The following is a 15,985-nucleotide window of genomic DNA, read 5'->3' as shown; positions in this document are numbered from 1 at the left end:
TCAACTTTCTTTCTCCTTTACTATGAACAACTTTCTTATATAAATAGCTCAAAGAGGACCTTTTTTCATTTGGAAAAGGAGATTCCAGGCAATGATGATTTTCACTGAAAAACCAGCAGAGATGGAACGAGTGTAACTTTCAAGTATAGAGAATAGTGGTGAAAAAAACTAGTACCATATTTAAAAACTGGTCTCTGTTACAGCATTCACTATTATAGGGTGTTTCTGATAATTATTTCAATACAGTCAAGCTATTGTGATAATCACATCTGGATGACACATACTCTGTACTTCAAGTAAAAAAGAAAAACAAAAACAAAAAACTGTTAAAAGAGTATATATGTTGAGGAAGGGGTTAAAGGGCTCTTTGTAGTGAGGGAGAGTTAGGAAAGGGTTCCTAATTATAGTGCTGCTGAACAAGTTAATTGATGGACAGTGTGATCACTGCCTTACTTGAAGTTTCCAAACCATTTGCATGCCACAAAATTGTAAATCTGAAGAGGAATCCAAATAAGAATTCCCTAGTATAAAACTTAGGACTTTTTGACTTCATTTCTGAAATATTCAGCCAGGTATTATGTGTGATTAAGAGATAATAACCAGAGAGAAAGTGAGTGGTGATTAAAATTCCATTTAAGTGGTTGCTAAAACTTGTAGCCATAGATGCAAAGTTTCATATTATGAAAATGAATGAGATTCAACAAGATGTTATCACTGATTAGAGAACTAGAAAAGTTGCTTTTCAGTGTAGATGTATATCTGGTCCTCCTGCTTTTCCAGTCCATTCTTTTTGTCTACAACAGAATTGGGGAGGAAATTGTGGTGTATCAGCTATGAAAGTTCTCAGAGTTATCATACATAGGTTCTAGAATTCCTTAGGAAACAGTTCCAGTGGGAATGTGGAGGACTTGTTTAACTTTCCAAGCAGGAAGGTGCCCAAGGAAGCTAACTCCCATCAGGCTTTGCCCTAGGCTGAATTGTGAAGAAAGTAGACTATGTCATCATAGTCCTCCACTTTTCCTTCTTAAGACTTTCTGATCTCTCTGAAGGCATATACTGCTTTAATGGTGCCCAAGATGTCACAGAAGAAAATATTCTGATAAACTCATCTTTTCATCCTGAGTGAAGTGCAGTATTAATGAATTAATGTTCCACCTCTCAAAGGGTTTTGTCTGCACACAAAGATACACAATGTAAGTTCCAAAATTTTGGATACATTAGAGGAATGTCTCTCTCTATATAAACATACATGTTTATATACACACACATACATAAATGTTTATGTATTATATATAATATATGATGCATATATAAGTACACATATAAATGCAGAGATAACTATTGTATTATATATACATCAGTATAAATATATCTATATATTATGAATATATAAATGTATACATATTATATATAACATATGATATGTATATATAAGTATAAATATATGTATAATATAAACATGCATATAATGCACGAACATATTTTTGTGTGAATACATATACATATACATGTACCCATATTTTAAAAAAAGACCTGAGACAAAGGTTAATGTTTAATCCAAAGGTAATAAGTTCTAGTGGTAGAATTTCATTTGCAGTAGTAAATAAAAGGAATAAATGCTTTAGGGGTGGGGAAACATTCTAATGTTTTTAAATTACAACATATAGCATACAACTTACTCTACTTATATTTAAAATTAGTCTTGCTAAAGTTGTTTTCAGTCATGTCTCACTCTTCATGACCCCACTTAGAGTTTTCTTGGCAAAGCAATTGGAGTGGTTTGCCATTTTCTTCTCTATCTCATTTTATGAATGAAGAAACTGATTCAAACTGTATTAAGTGACTTGTCCAGGACCCCACAACTAGTAGGTTTTTGACACTTAATTTAAATTCGGTTCTTCTTGACTCTAGGCCCAGTACTCTATCCATTCTGCCACCTACCCTAGTCTTGATTTCTAGGATTCATCAAGATATGGGTTTGAGATGTGAGTGCTGGGGAGAGAGGAGGATACTCTACTCAAAATAAAGAAGTCACTTGCAAGTTTATACACTAATCAAAAAAATCAGAACACGGGAATCTGGGTTTCATAAACCAAGAAAAACATTTTGTGGAAAAAAATCTTATTTTTCACAAAGCTGCCCAAGTGATATTTTTGACAGCATGGATCTCACTCCCTTGGTCTTGAAGTTACACTGACTCCAGTTGTCTCTAGGTTCAAACACAAGCTGTTTTGGAATTTACAATTCGTGCCAATTGTATTCAATCTATAGCTTTAACTTTATCATACATTACTCTCTTGTCTGCGTTGCAGTGTAGTCAAATTATTTTGCTCTTCCCCACAACCCAGAATTCCATTTCCCCATCTCCTTGCCTATATATGTGCCCATATAAACATATATATTGTTTCACTTGAAGACTAAGTTCTTTGAAGGCATACATTGTTAATGTTTGCCTTTATCCTTAGCACTAGCACCAAACCTGGGACATAGTAATCCTATTGATTGATTGCGAGTTAATCAAGAATTTTACAGTTGATGGAATTACCTAGAAATGGAGAGAGAGAGAGAGAGAGAGAGAGAGAGAGAGAGAGAGAGAGAGAGAGAGAGAGAGAGAGAGAGAGAGGCAGGCCTCTTGTATCTGCTGGGTCTTAAAGAATGCTTTATCTAAGAGTGTTTGATCATTTAATTTAAGGTATTTATCTCTGGAAAAATGTAAATCTATGGGGGAAAAACACACCTGTAAATGAAGGAGCATAGCTAAGTTGTTTGTTTTCCAGGTAGAGTGATTTAATAAGCACTATACCTCAGAAAGGTATTTAGCACAGTGTAAATCCATAAATTTAAAGGTGGAAGTAGATAAAAATCATTTGGGAGTGGAAAAACAGAAGATAAAACTTCAGATGTGGTAAAAATGGCCACGATTTCTTATTAAGTGTGTCTGAGAGAACATAATGAATTCTATCTAGCCCCATGACGTTTTGTTAGGAATTATGGTAAAACAAACAATAAAAATTGTGACCTGGAAGATGGAGTTGGAAGATGGAGTAGAGTGTAGGGAACTAATCTCAAGATCACTGTAAAATGGACATAATAAGAATATCAAATTTGAGAATCAAAGTAAGGATCAAAATAGATAATATTTTGCAAAACAGGTACTTAAAAATTACTTTTCTTTCCCTCCTTCCTTCCCTTCTTCCCTCCTTTTTTCCTTCCCTTCCTTCTTCTTTCCTTTCCTCCTTTCTTTTAATCCTCCCCTCCTTCTTTCCCCCACTTCCTTCACCCTTCCCCTTCCTTCCTTTCCCCTTCTTCCTTCCTTCCCCTTTCCCTTCCATCCCCTTCCCCCCTTCCTTTCCCTCCTTCCTTTTCCCCTTCCTTCCCCCTTCCTCCCCTTTTTACATTTTCTTCTATTTTTTCATTGTTTTGAATTTCATTGATTCTTGATGTCTCATTGAGCCATCAACTCCCACTTGCCCAATGCTTTTAAAGAGTTGTTTTTCTCAGTTAGCTTTTGTACTTCCTTTTCTATTTGACCAATTTTATTGTTTAAGCAATGGTTTTCTATTCCCAAGCTATTGCTTTTTATTTTATAATTGTCCTGCATCATGTTCATTTCTTTCCCCAATTTTTCTTCTATCATTCTCATATGATTTTAAGCTCCCTTTTGAGTCCTCCATGAGTTCTTTCTGTGCTTAAGATCATTTCTCATTTTTCTTTGGGGCTTTGCCCATTGGTGTTTTGACATTGTTATCCTCTTCTGAATTAATTTTTTGATCTTTTCTGTCACCACAATAACTTTCTATGATAAGATTCTTTGTTGTTGTTATCAATGCATTGTTTTGACCTTTTCCTGTCTTATAAATTTGATCTCTGTTCCTGAGGTGGCAGGGACATTGTCTCGTGTTTTTTGTTTTTTTTTTTTGTGCCAGGGACTTTTAGCCCTTTTTACCTGGTGTTATATGGATGTTGTCCTAAGGACCATGAGGACCCTCATACTTGCTTATAATAATGTGTGACCTTCAATTTTTTGAAAGGCAAATGGGGTTAAATGACTTGCCAAGTTCACACAGCTAGGTAATTATTAAGTGTCTGATGTCAGATTTAAATTCAGGGCCTCCCGAATCCAGGGCTGGTGCTCTATCCATTTTGCCACCTAGCCACCTCCTGTACTTCATTTTTGAAAAAGAGCATTGCATCAAAGAAATGTTATGTCAATGATAACATGTGAATTGAATTTGAGTGAGGGGATGCTGTACTTAGGCTCCATTCTCACTTTTTTTCTCCAGAGTCATCTGGATCCAGGGGTCTGGAACTATGCTGAGAGACTGGGGTGGGGAGTGGCTGGTACTACTGAAGGCTATGGGAGTCTTACAGCTTACCTGGTGTTGAACTTGATTCCTAGTGCTAGGATCTGTTATGTGCTAAAGTCACTGGGGTATTTCTGCATTTCTCTGAGGCTATGCTTAAGCAAATGGAATTCTGACTACAGGTGGCTTCTCATTTGCCCAGGGCTATGCTAAAATACATGTTGGGGAGCCTCTGCCCTGGTGGCTACTCATTTGCTTGGGCATACATGGAGTTGATATCTACCTGATTGCCCAGGACCAATCTGAGGCATATTATGGTCATTGGAGTTGAAGTCTACCCAACATACTGAAGCAGGTGCCATGACTCTAGTTTCTACTCATAGCAGCAGATCTGGAGTCTATTTGTTTCTTTTGGCTATGCCGAGGCATTTTGGGGGTCCTGGTGTTGGCTTTTGCCTGCTTCACCACTAGGGTTCAGAATCTCCCACTGCTTTGCTACTAGCTTGTTGTCCTGGACTGTGCTCCTCTTTTACTTGAATGAGACAGACCTTTCCTGTTGATCTTCAAAATTCTTGGACTAGAAGATTGTCTCACCCCATATTTTGGGGTTTTTAAAATTTTTTATTTATTTAAGGCAATGGGGTTAAGTGACTTTTCCAAGGTCACACAGATAGGCAATTATTAAGTGTCTGAGATTAGATTTGAACTCAGGACCTTCTGACTCCAGGGCTGGTGCTCTATTCACTGTACCACCTAGATGCCCCATTCACCCCATCTTTTTTGTTGGCTTTGCTGTTCTAGTGTTTGTTCTGAGTTGCTACTTTATGGTGTTTTAGAGGTGAATTTGGGAGACTTATAGTGATTTAGTACTTACTATGCCACCTTGGTCAAATGTTTCTTTAAAAATAAAAAAAATAAACAAATAAAATAATAAAAATTAATAAAAATAATAAAAATAATAAATCATTCCTCCCACAGTAATGCTTTGACTTTCTAAACTTTTCTACTAGGTCCACATGCAGGTACCCTATCCCTTTTATAACTACCTTTTATGTGTTGTCTTCCCTCATTAGAACATAAGCGCCTCCTGGATTGTAACAGTTCTTTTTGCTTATTTTCTCATCCTGCATGCTTAGAACAGTGTCTGAAAAATAATAAATAGTTAATAATTAACAAATTCTTATGGATTCACGGACTATGAATGCTTATCTTTATCTTTTCTATAAGGACTTAATTGGAAAAAAAGACGAAAAGTTTATGAGAATGAATTACAGAAAAAGGCTCCAAAGATTTGGAGTTACCAGAAACAGATGAGCTTATAGTCTAGCCTTATCTGGGCTTTCTCTGACTTTTAAATGGTTTCTAATCCATAGTGAAAAACCTTGAGAGAAGGCTAAACAGGCTGATCTGTATACTTGCTTTACTGTCAGAAAAGTAGGAGAGCAGCTATGAAAATTAACTGTGCCTTTTAACTCTATCTGAGGTATATCCTATTTTATTAACTAGATCTTATTTCTTTCCCAGTGTAATAGAAGATATTGCCTCTTTCAGAACAAATATTGTCCCTATCATTATTGATTTAGGTTATTCAATCTTTTTTTTTTGAAATCATGACAACCAGTTATCAATCTACATGGAATTTCTTAAAATCTTATTGACATTTAGTAGCTGTTAGATATGTATGAATATCCCCTATTTTGCAGATTAGAAGATAATTTGCAAAATTATCAATAAAGTGTTTTTCTTTTTTGAAGGCGAAGAGAGTTAAATAATTTGGATTTGAACTCGGGTCCTCCTGATTCCAGGGCTGGTGCCAACCTACCTGCTTCAAGTGTTTTTCTTCATGAATAGATATTTAAACTTAATTGAATTACTTTAAAGACTGAAAAGTGTCAGGTGCCATAACTCTAGTTTCTACTCATAGCAGCAGAGAAAGGAAATAATAGCTGTATTCAAGTATCTAGGCTTGCCATGTGAAAAGTGATTAATTAGACTCATTGTATTTAGCCCTGGGAAAGGATGGGGCAGAACTACTAGTCATGAGTAACGGCAGCAGAAAAGAAAATTTTAGCTCAATGGAAGGGACACTTCTTAACTAGCAGAGTTGCTGATGAGTAGAGTGGACCTGGAAGACTTATATAAGCCGACACAAAATGAAGTTAATAGAACCAGGAGAACAACATACAAAGAAGCCACAATACTGTAACAATGGTCAGCTGTGAAGAGTTTAGCTACTCTGATCAATCCAATGATCCACAACAATTCCAAAGAACTCATGATAAAAAATGCTCCAACTCCAGGGAGTGGACTGATGAAGTTTGAATGCATATTGAAACATAATTTGTTTATTTTCTTTATATTTTTTGCTTTTTTGGTAACACAGTTAATATGGAAATACCTTTTGCATGATTTCACTTGTATAATTAATATCACATTGCTTTGCTTCTCAAAGCAGGAGAAGGAAGGAGAAAATTCAAATCTTAATTTTTTTAAAAAAAGATTAAAAGTAAATAATATTCTTGGAAAAAATTACAGACGAGGTAACTGAATACCAGATCAATGAAATAAGTTGCCCACAGTTATATAGTTTTAAGCATCAGATCTGGACCCAAGTCCTTGGATTCCAAATTTATTATCTTCTGTTTATTTAATGAAAGGGACAGAGTTTCATGTCCTTATAACATAATATAAATTAATATAAGGCAATCAGTAGAAGGGCATAATGAAGTTCTAAGTAAATTAATACAATGTAATGTAAAAGTAGGATGGATTGCTTCTGGCAGATGGCCAGTTCCTATTCCTTGGAGTCTTCAAGAGCAGTTTAGATAACTCATTGTTGCAGAGAGTATGGTGGGGACTTTATCTTTAACAGGTTTGGTGAGAACTAGAAGAGCCCTGAGGTGTTTTTGAATTTTGAGAGGCTGTGATTCTGAGAAAGATTGCATTTTGTTCTAAGGTAGACCAATGAAAGAGAAAAACTGCCCAAGTTCCAAGTGACTAGCATGGAAAGAGAGGCTCCATCCAATGGAGCCATGGAAAGAAAAGCAAGGGACTAAATGGAATTAACTCAAAGCCAGGATATATTTCTGAATACTCACCTAAACCCTCCTAACTCCTCCTCCCAAGTTCTTAGCTTGTTAGAGTCTTAGACCCAGCTTGCCCAGTTCTCACTAAATGGACTTTTAGTAGATGGTGTTGATGCTGTTGAATTTATGACTGTTTCCCAACGACGTTCTTGGATCTCTAGAAGAGAATGTAGTTCTTGGGTCATACTGTTTTCTCTCATGTTTACTGATTTTTTTCCCTTCTATTAATGATTTGGCATATATATATATATATATATATATACTTCCTCTTACCTCCAAAACCCTTCTCCCATCCCCCCCCCCCACCCTTCCCAGTCAGTGGTTAGATATGTAACAGTTAATTATCACCATTTAATCACCCCATGTTAGATTTCTATTTATTCTTTTCTTTTGAGTTTTATTATTTCCATAATAATAGTTTCTTGGAATTTTCTAGTTGTTCTTGGAATTCAATACCATTCAAGAAGCATTTAAGTGCTTTTAATATTCCAGATTATTTTTAAAATTTGTTTTATTTTGAACTTAAGAAATAAAATACTCTTTTCCATAACATAGTAGAATAGAAAAAGATGACTGTACACAAAACTGCTAATCTATAATATAAAACTTGCTATTCCTTTTAAATTTATAAGAAAGTTATCATGTAACTATATACTTCTATCTTTTCACCACATTTAAGTGAAATAATTTCCCCATTTTTCATCTTAAGTCCCCCCACACTATGTATTTATCTTCTTTTTTATTTCTTTTATGATTATTGAAATACAACAATAGTATTCTCAGATCCTCTACCTAATTAGGGTCTCTCTGAGATCACTAATGATGATAAGGTTTTCACATGTATCATCTCCTTACAGTTTATCAGTAAAATTTATCCTTTTTAGTACCTTGTGATTGCTTGCTATTATTCACTTTTTTATGTTTCTTTTGACTGCTATGTTTGCATTTTAAAGTTTCTTCATGGCACTGTTTTTTTCATCAGCAATCCTTGGAAATTTTCTATTCATTAGAGAGCCTTCTCCCCCCCCCCCCACAGGAATATATTTAGTTTTGTAGGATAAACTAGTTTTGGTTGTGACATTATATAATGCGCCAACAGTGCATTAACATCCCAATCCTCCCACAACCTCTCCAACATTGAGCATTTTCCCTTTTAGTCATCTTAGTCAATCTGATAGATGTGAGATGGTACCTCATAGTTCTTTGCATTTGCATTTTTCTAATCAATAATGATTTTGAGAATTTTTATATGATTATATACAGCTTTAATTTCTTCATTTGAAAACTGCCTGTTCTTATCTTTTAACCATTTTTCAATTGGGGAATGACTTATAATCTTATAAATTTGATTTAATTCTCTATATATTTTAGAAATGAGACTTTTATCAGAACCACTAGCTGTGAAAATTGTTTCCCAGCTTTCTTCCTTCTAATATTGACTGCATTTTTATTAGTGCATAAACTTTTTAATTTAATATAGTCAAAATCATCTATTTTGATTGATCATAAACTTATTTCCTTCCCATAGATCTAAGAGAGTATTCCTTGATCTGTTAATTGGTTTGTGATGTTGCCCTTAATATCTAAATCCTTTACCATTTTGACCTTATTTTGGGTATAGGGTATGAGATGTAGGTCTATGGTCGTAATATTTTTCAGTTTTCCCAGCAGTTTGTTTTTGAATAATGAGTTCTTATTCCAGAAGCTAATGTCTTTGGGTTTTTCAAGCAATTCACTTCATCTTGTTCATGGAATTGTAGTTGAATTTGTGCCCAAGCTGTGCTTTTCTTTGAAGCTTTTCTTATAAATGTTTTGTTATCATTCTCTTCCTCTGGGTTTGAGTCTTAAGTGTTCTGACCACAATATAAAAAATCTTTTTATGGTAGAATTCTTTTATTGTTTTCTAATTCTTCAGGCCTATTTCCCAACTTTGGATTTTATGTTACTTATACTCCCCTCATTTTGAGGGAGGATATTTGGAATGAACATATGTCTTCTTGTGTCTTTCTGTTGCTTTCTTACATTCTTTAAGGATCTCATAAGCTGGGAAGCAGATAGTTTTCAGTAATTCCAAAGTAGTCTTGATATAGGTCAAAAGTATGATTATTGACATGCAGGTTTGAATTTTGCATGGTTTTGATACAGGTTTGAGTCTGAACTATGGATGTATACCCTGATTGGAGTTCCAGTAGACACCTGATAAATCTTTGCTAGTTTGGAGTGACAGAACTACAAACTTCCCTTTGGTCTGATATTTTTGGTATAGTTATTCCTCTCCCAGTTCAGGCTAATGCAGAGGTTGGAACTGAATCCCCATTCTGCCCCTAGGGTAGAAGTCAAACAACTGTTGCTTGCTTCTGAATTTGCTCCATATTCAGTATATATAACCTAGGATCTATGACTGCTCAATCCTAAAATGCCACTCCTGGACACCATTCTTTCTAGTCCAACACTGATCTGGAAAAGGATAGTAAATGGCAGTTGCTATTTGTTACCAATTCTTGTATCCTACACAAGGTTGGGTTCTGCTGTACCTGACTGGGGAATCTCTTCATGTCTTCATGCACATCCTCAGCCTTTCAGTCTCTATCCTTAAATGCTTCATTTAACAGTTTCTGACTAGATGTTCTCCAAAGTGTCTATATATCTGTATACACCTATATACCTTCCTTTGTTGACCTGGTCTAGAAGAATGATTCACTATGATGTTCTTTCTTGGATTGCCCAATCAGGACTTTTTCTAGATCTGTATAAAGAAGACATATCTGTGTTGTATTTATGTATATTTGAAGAGAGAGTGAGACTTTTGTGTTTGCAGACACTTAGTATCTTTAGTTAGTAAATTTTGGGATGGGGTCATATATCCAGAATAGCTACCACATTGATGACACTGTTTCTTAGGGTGAGCAACCAGTTGTAAGTCCTAGGATTTCCTGCAGGAGATTTTGAAACACCAAAAAAGGTTAGATATGTAAGTACTTTAGTAAATAGACACTTGCTAAAAGTTTTATTTAATTAAACTGAATTTTTGTTTCAGCTTTTTATTGAAGGTCAAATAGATAAGGTAGGAGCATATTTTGGTGTTAATTTGCTCCATCATTATCCACCAAAGATGAGTAATATAATGCTTTAGAGGAGGGCTTCCTGATTTCTTGTTAGTCATGAACTCCTTTGGCTAGCTGGTGAAGGCTTGGTATCCCTTCTCAGAATATTTTTTTTAAATAATTACAACTCAATACATAGTATTGTAGGAAAGTAGCAATCATGTATTAATGAACCAGTTGCTAAGTTCTAGGCATTATAAATTCCAAGTTTTACAAATATTATCTCATTTAATCTTTATAACAACTTGGGAAAGCAAGTGGTATTGATTTCCTCATTTTACCATTGAGGAAACTGAGAGAGGTAGAAGTTAAATGACTTGCCTAAAGTCACTCAGACACTAACTGTCTGAAACTGGATGAATTCAAATCTTTTTGATTTCAGGCTCAGTGCTCTATCTCTGGACACCAAGTTGCCTTCACCAACCAATTACATTGAAATAAAATGATTTTTTCCTCCTTCCCAGTGCATAGATCTCTGCTATCTATACGTGGTCCCTCTGGTAGATCTATGAACCCTGGGTTAAAAACTTCTGCTTTGCAGCTATAATGCCTTTTTAGTTTATTGGTTTTAGACAGTGTAAAATATAAGAACACAAGCATAAATTGTTTGTTATCTGCTTTTGAACTAATGGTTTGATGACTATGATCTGAATTATACAATATTGTCCATCTTTTAAAGGAGGAAATCATTTTTCAGTACATCATAATTGCCAGGGACTTTCCTGGAGAATACCAACAGTTGTGGAAAGATTCTGTCTTGTAGCTCAGTCCTTAGCTTGATAGGGACCTTTTTTCTGCCAAGAGCCAAAACTTAAAAATTAACCTGCTATATTTTGTCAAATATTTAATAAATTTACCCCCTGAAAAGCTCCTAGATTTGTTGAATTTCAAGTCTTATCTGCAGTTGCCTTGGAAAGACCACACCAAATGATTTCCAGGCCTTATATGATCCAAGGATGTTCCCTGTCCTTGCTAGTTGATTTTTTTTTTGGGGGGGGGTTGAGAATGAAAGTTTTGAGACTACATTCAGATATTTCTCAATAAATTAATTCTTCTTGATCTTCTGTACATGGTAACAATACACTCCCTGAATTAAACTGGAGTTTTATTGGTAAATGAATTATATCTCTCTCTCTTCAAAATTTTGTCTTTTCATATCTACAGAGTCCACAGTGATTATTGGAATTCTCAAAGAGCTTCACACTGTGAAAACTCATTCTATCCTGCATGAGGCAATAAGACCAAGGGATGTGGTGAGCATACCACATAAGATAAAGGAATCAGGTATGAACTAAGGTTAGCAATTTCTTCAGAGCATTACCTTTTCCAGCTCAACACTGCCTCCTATGGTAACAGCAGGGAAAGAAAGCTGTTGTCACACACATTGCATCCCCCTGCCCTCAAAAGTCTGTAAAGCCTGAGGCAATTTTATATCACCAACTGTCTTCTTTGATCTAAGAATACTGGGCCACACCCCAACTTACTCTCATAAAGTACAAATAGACAGAATCAAACATGTTCTATGCTGTCTCTGCTGATCCCTCCCATTCCCCTAATCCACCTCCCCACCTCCTCATTTGCCCCCAATTCCCAAGAATCTTTCTGGGCTTCAAAATCTCCTGGAGGAACTCTTAGAGATTTATACCTGGTTGCTCAGACTAAAGGACAGTGTAATCAGTGTGGTAGCTAGCCTGGATATATCATCCTGTCCCATTGTTCTGAGCCATTAACCATTATAGTGGTTACCCACCTCACTCTGGCTCTGTAGAACCAATTCATTTTAGAGTAGTGCATCCATTACCAATATCTGGCCTCACCAAATATAAATAGTCTTATTCCTAGGAAATAGTATGGCACATTATTAGGTACTGTTGTTTCTGGTAACTGGTCAGCTGGCTAGCTGAGGCTGGACCCAAGGAGTTACTGGGACCAGCTCTAACTGGCTTGTATAAGCAATGTAATTTTCAATATGAACATTCATACTTCAGAAACTGGCAATCTAAGTTTCAATGTGAACATTCAGACCTCCAAAACCGGCAAAGCAAATCAAGGCTTGGTTTGTTGTTTCACTGATTGTCTAGAATTAAGAAATTTTTAATAATGCTGAGTAGTCTTTAGTTTGTACCCAAGGAGTTACTGGGACTACCTCTAACTGGCTTGTATAAGCAATGTGATTTTCAATAAAAACATTCATACTTCAGAAACTGGCAAAGCAATCAAGATTGGCTTGTTGTTTCATTGATTGTCTAAAATTAAGAAAGTTTTAATATTGCTGAGTAGTCTTTAAATTGTTTGTACTGTATTTTTCTCAGAGAACCTGACAGTTAACCAACTACCAGGGCACCCCTCTGTTGCTGCATAGACATGGCTTCATTTCAGCAGGAGCATAGCTGAAGGTTTAAAATGAAGTTATCATCAACTGGAAATCAGGTGATTAGGGTAGTATTGGTAGTAGTAGTAGTAGTAGTAGTAGTAGTAGTGGTGGTGGTGGTGGTGGTGGTGGTGGTAGTAATAAAAATAATAATAGTAATAATAAGTCATTTAGCTAGTGCTTTAAGTTTTCTGAAGGAGTTTGTATCTATTATCTCATTTGAGCCTCAAAAACAACCCTGCTAAGCAGCCTTTTTTCTACTTCTCATTGTATCTCTGTGCAAAGCAGACACAACAACTTCCTTCCTGTGCTGTTTGTAGAAATGTATTATATTTGTGTTTCTGAGAAGATAAGTAAGTGGTTGTGTCTTATATTTAGGCATCACTTTCAGCTTTGTTGCTGCTAAGATTCTTTCTCTGCTCTCTTCTCTTGTTTAGGTACTACCTCTTCTTTCATTATGATCCCTGTCCCCTTCTTCTTTCATCCACCTCTGTAAGCCCTTTCCCTTGCTATTATACTGTAACAGCAGATTATCTCTTGCTGTCACCTTTTTGGGGTCACTAGAGACACATAAATTATCATCATTCTCCTTATCATCAAAACATATTTTTATAAGAATTATTGCTCACTTATTTTCAGCTTCTAATCTATGATAGACTATACTGAAATATCATCATTCATCCAGTAAAACAAAATCACCAAGTGAAACCCTGTATGAATAACAAGGCCTTCTTATAGCTCTCTCTGAAATAAATAAACTCAATCAGGGAGCCATGCAAAATCTTCTGTCATTGTGATCATAAATAAACATTTAGAAGGTAGATTCCACAAATGAATGCTATATATATATATATATATATATATATATATATATATATATATATATATATATATATATATATATATAGTCTTTTTCCTTGGTAGGGGGTAGCCCAGAGCATGGCTAACAGGGGCTACAGAAGTGTGTATTTACTCATGGAAAATGTGGGTGGAGATTAGAGGGAAGTTCTTGCCCTTTCTATCTCTATGGCCCAAAGTCACCTACTGAGGTTACCTAAGGTAAAGACAATCATCGTTTTTTTCTAACACTTATTAAAAAATGCATTGTATATCATAGATACCTTTGAGATGTGCATTGAATTGAATTGAATGTGTAAATTGCATTCTGAAACACTAAGTAGATCTGGACAATAGAAAGTCAACTTTCCAAGGGGAAGTTTGTTTAATTGTTTAATTTAGGGAATTGTTTCATTTTTGTTTTTGGATCCTTGGTCCCTACTTTTTTTTTTGCCTAATTCATAACAGATAATCCATGATAAATTGATCTGAATTGAACAGCAATAGGTAATCAAGTTTGGAGCTAGATTATAGGAATCCTTGAGTATGAAACCTTATCATTTCAGTAGTAAAGAGGCATATGAATATTTTTTTAAAAAACCATAATGTAGAAGAAAAGGCATCTTTAAAAAGTTCAATCTGGTGGTAATCTTTAGGATATATTGGATAGTCTAGAATGGGTTTTTAACCTGTGGTTCAATTCTCAAAAGTTCTGAGGATAGATTTCAGGGGCTATATGACCTTATTTGGGAAAAAAAAGTCTATGTGCCTCCTAACTTCCTCTAATCAAAAAGTATTTATGAAGCCTTTTGATATGAATGAAAAACCTGTAAGACAGAGTTTCTGGATAATTAATAATCAATTTATTAATTAGACTAGTAATAATCAGAAAATTGATGATCAGTGGTTTTCACAGTAACCAAAGATACCCAATGGACGCATTGAATGCCTTAATATATTTTTTTTGGTAGGGAATGTGAAATCAACCCTGATTAATGATGGTGAGGGTATTTAAATGGGGAGGTAGGCTCATTATGTGACTCAGTGGCTGAAGACAATCTGAATAGAAGAATCCATCTCTACTTAGACCACTCTGGTTGGTTTTCTTCCTTATGAGTTGGATCACTCTAAATTCTAATGGAGGGGTACAAGGGCATAGACTTAATACTTTCCTACTAGAATTCACAGAAATTAGAGTCTTTTTATCCTCTAGACAGATTTCCTAATTAGTTGGGGGGGGAGAGTCTACCCAAGATTACAGAACATGTTCCCAGAGGATTTGGGGCAGTCTCATCTAGCAGCAAGGTCTTTCAGAGACTTAACTGACTAGACAGCAGGGGCTGATCCCTGAATGAGGAAAGGAAGAGGAAAAAATCCTTAATCTTAATTTAATAATTGGCTGTTAATATATTAAAAATATAATTTCTCTCACCTTACAGTATAAAGACATTAGATCATGAGTTTTGGGTGATTAAAGAAATACCTCAAGTATCTTACCAGAATCTAGTTGAGGAAAGGAACTGGGAAAATATGAAAAATATGTAAATGTACATATATATATATATATATATATATATATGAAAAAAGATATGTATATGAATATACATAAATAAATGTCAGGCACTTTATTGTGCCACCTGGATCAGGGAGTCTTAAGTTCAAATTCTGCCCAAGATACTTATTAGCTTTATGATCTTAGGTCAAATCAGTCTAATCCCCTGGTAGCCTCAGTTGCCACATCTCTAAAATGTATATACCACCTAGTATGTATAAGATATATATATATGTATGTATGTATGTATAAATGTATATATATATATGTATGTATGTGTACTCATACACATAAACATTTCTACAGCAAAATGATAATTTTATATTTAAACATATTTTCAAGCCTTAAATTATCATATAAATGTGATCCAATATTTTTATTTACATTTAAAAACCAACAGCACAAGGCAGAACATGACATCAAATGAATGATTCAGACATTATAGGCCATAACTACTGTGAGCTACTGAAGGGCTGGGCCTGCCTTTCTTTGTATCTGGAGCTTGGTGAAGTGAGTAGCACATACTAGACCTTTAATAAACTCTTGTTGACATACTTATTATGCTCTTGGGCAATAGGAAGAAACTTTAGAGAAGAAGTAGTAAGCTGGGCATTCAATAACTAATATTTATACGGAATATTATGGTCTAAACACATTATCTTACTTGCATTTCAAAACCTATTTTACAGATGATGAAAATGAGGCTAATAGATGGTACAAATTAATGACTT

The 15,985-nt window shown here is 35.1% G+C and overlaps 1 protein-coding gene across 9 annotated transcripts in view; it reads left to right on the top strand.

Moving 5' to 3' along the window:
- Nucleotides 1-15,985, top strand: part of NCKAP5 (NCK associated protein 5) — a 1,109,295-nt gene that overhangs the window by 67,599 nt on the left and 1,025,711 nt on the right. For 4 of the 9 annotated variants that reach the window (XM_074215031.1, XM_074215027.1, XM_074215028.1 and 1 more), the window contains exon 2: nucleotides 11,659-11,778. The exons of 3 other annotated variants lie outside the window; for them this stretch is intronic. The gene's annotated coding sequence lies outside the window, so the exon portion shown is untranslated. Of the gene's footprint in view, nucleotides 1-11,658; nucleotides 11,779-12,806; nucleotides 12,925-15,985 lie in introns of all 9 variants that reach the window. 2 more of the 9 variants (XM_074215029.1, XM_074215030.1) reach the window with 1 other exon arrangement.

The sequence above is a fragment of the Macrotis lagotis genome, chromosome 1 (genome assembly GCF_037893015.1).
Source record: "Macrotis lagotis isolate mMagLag1 chromosome 1, bilby.v1.9.chrom.fasta, whole genome shotgun sequence".
Taxonomy (NCBI): domain Eukaryota; kingdom Metazoa; phylum Chordata; class Mammalia; order Peramelemorphia; family Peramelidae; genus Macrotis; species Macrotis lagotis.
Note: the sequence above shows the minus strand (reverse complement) of the source record. Positions and strands in the feature narration are given on the sequence as shown.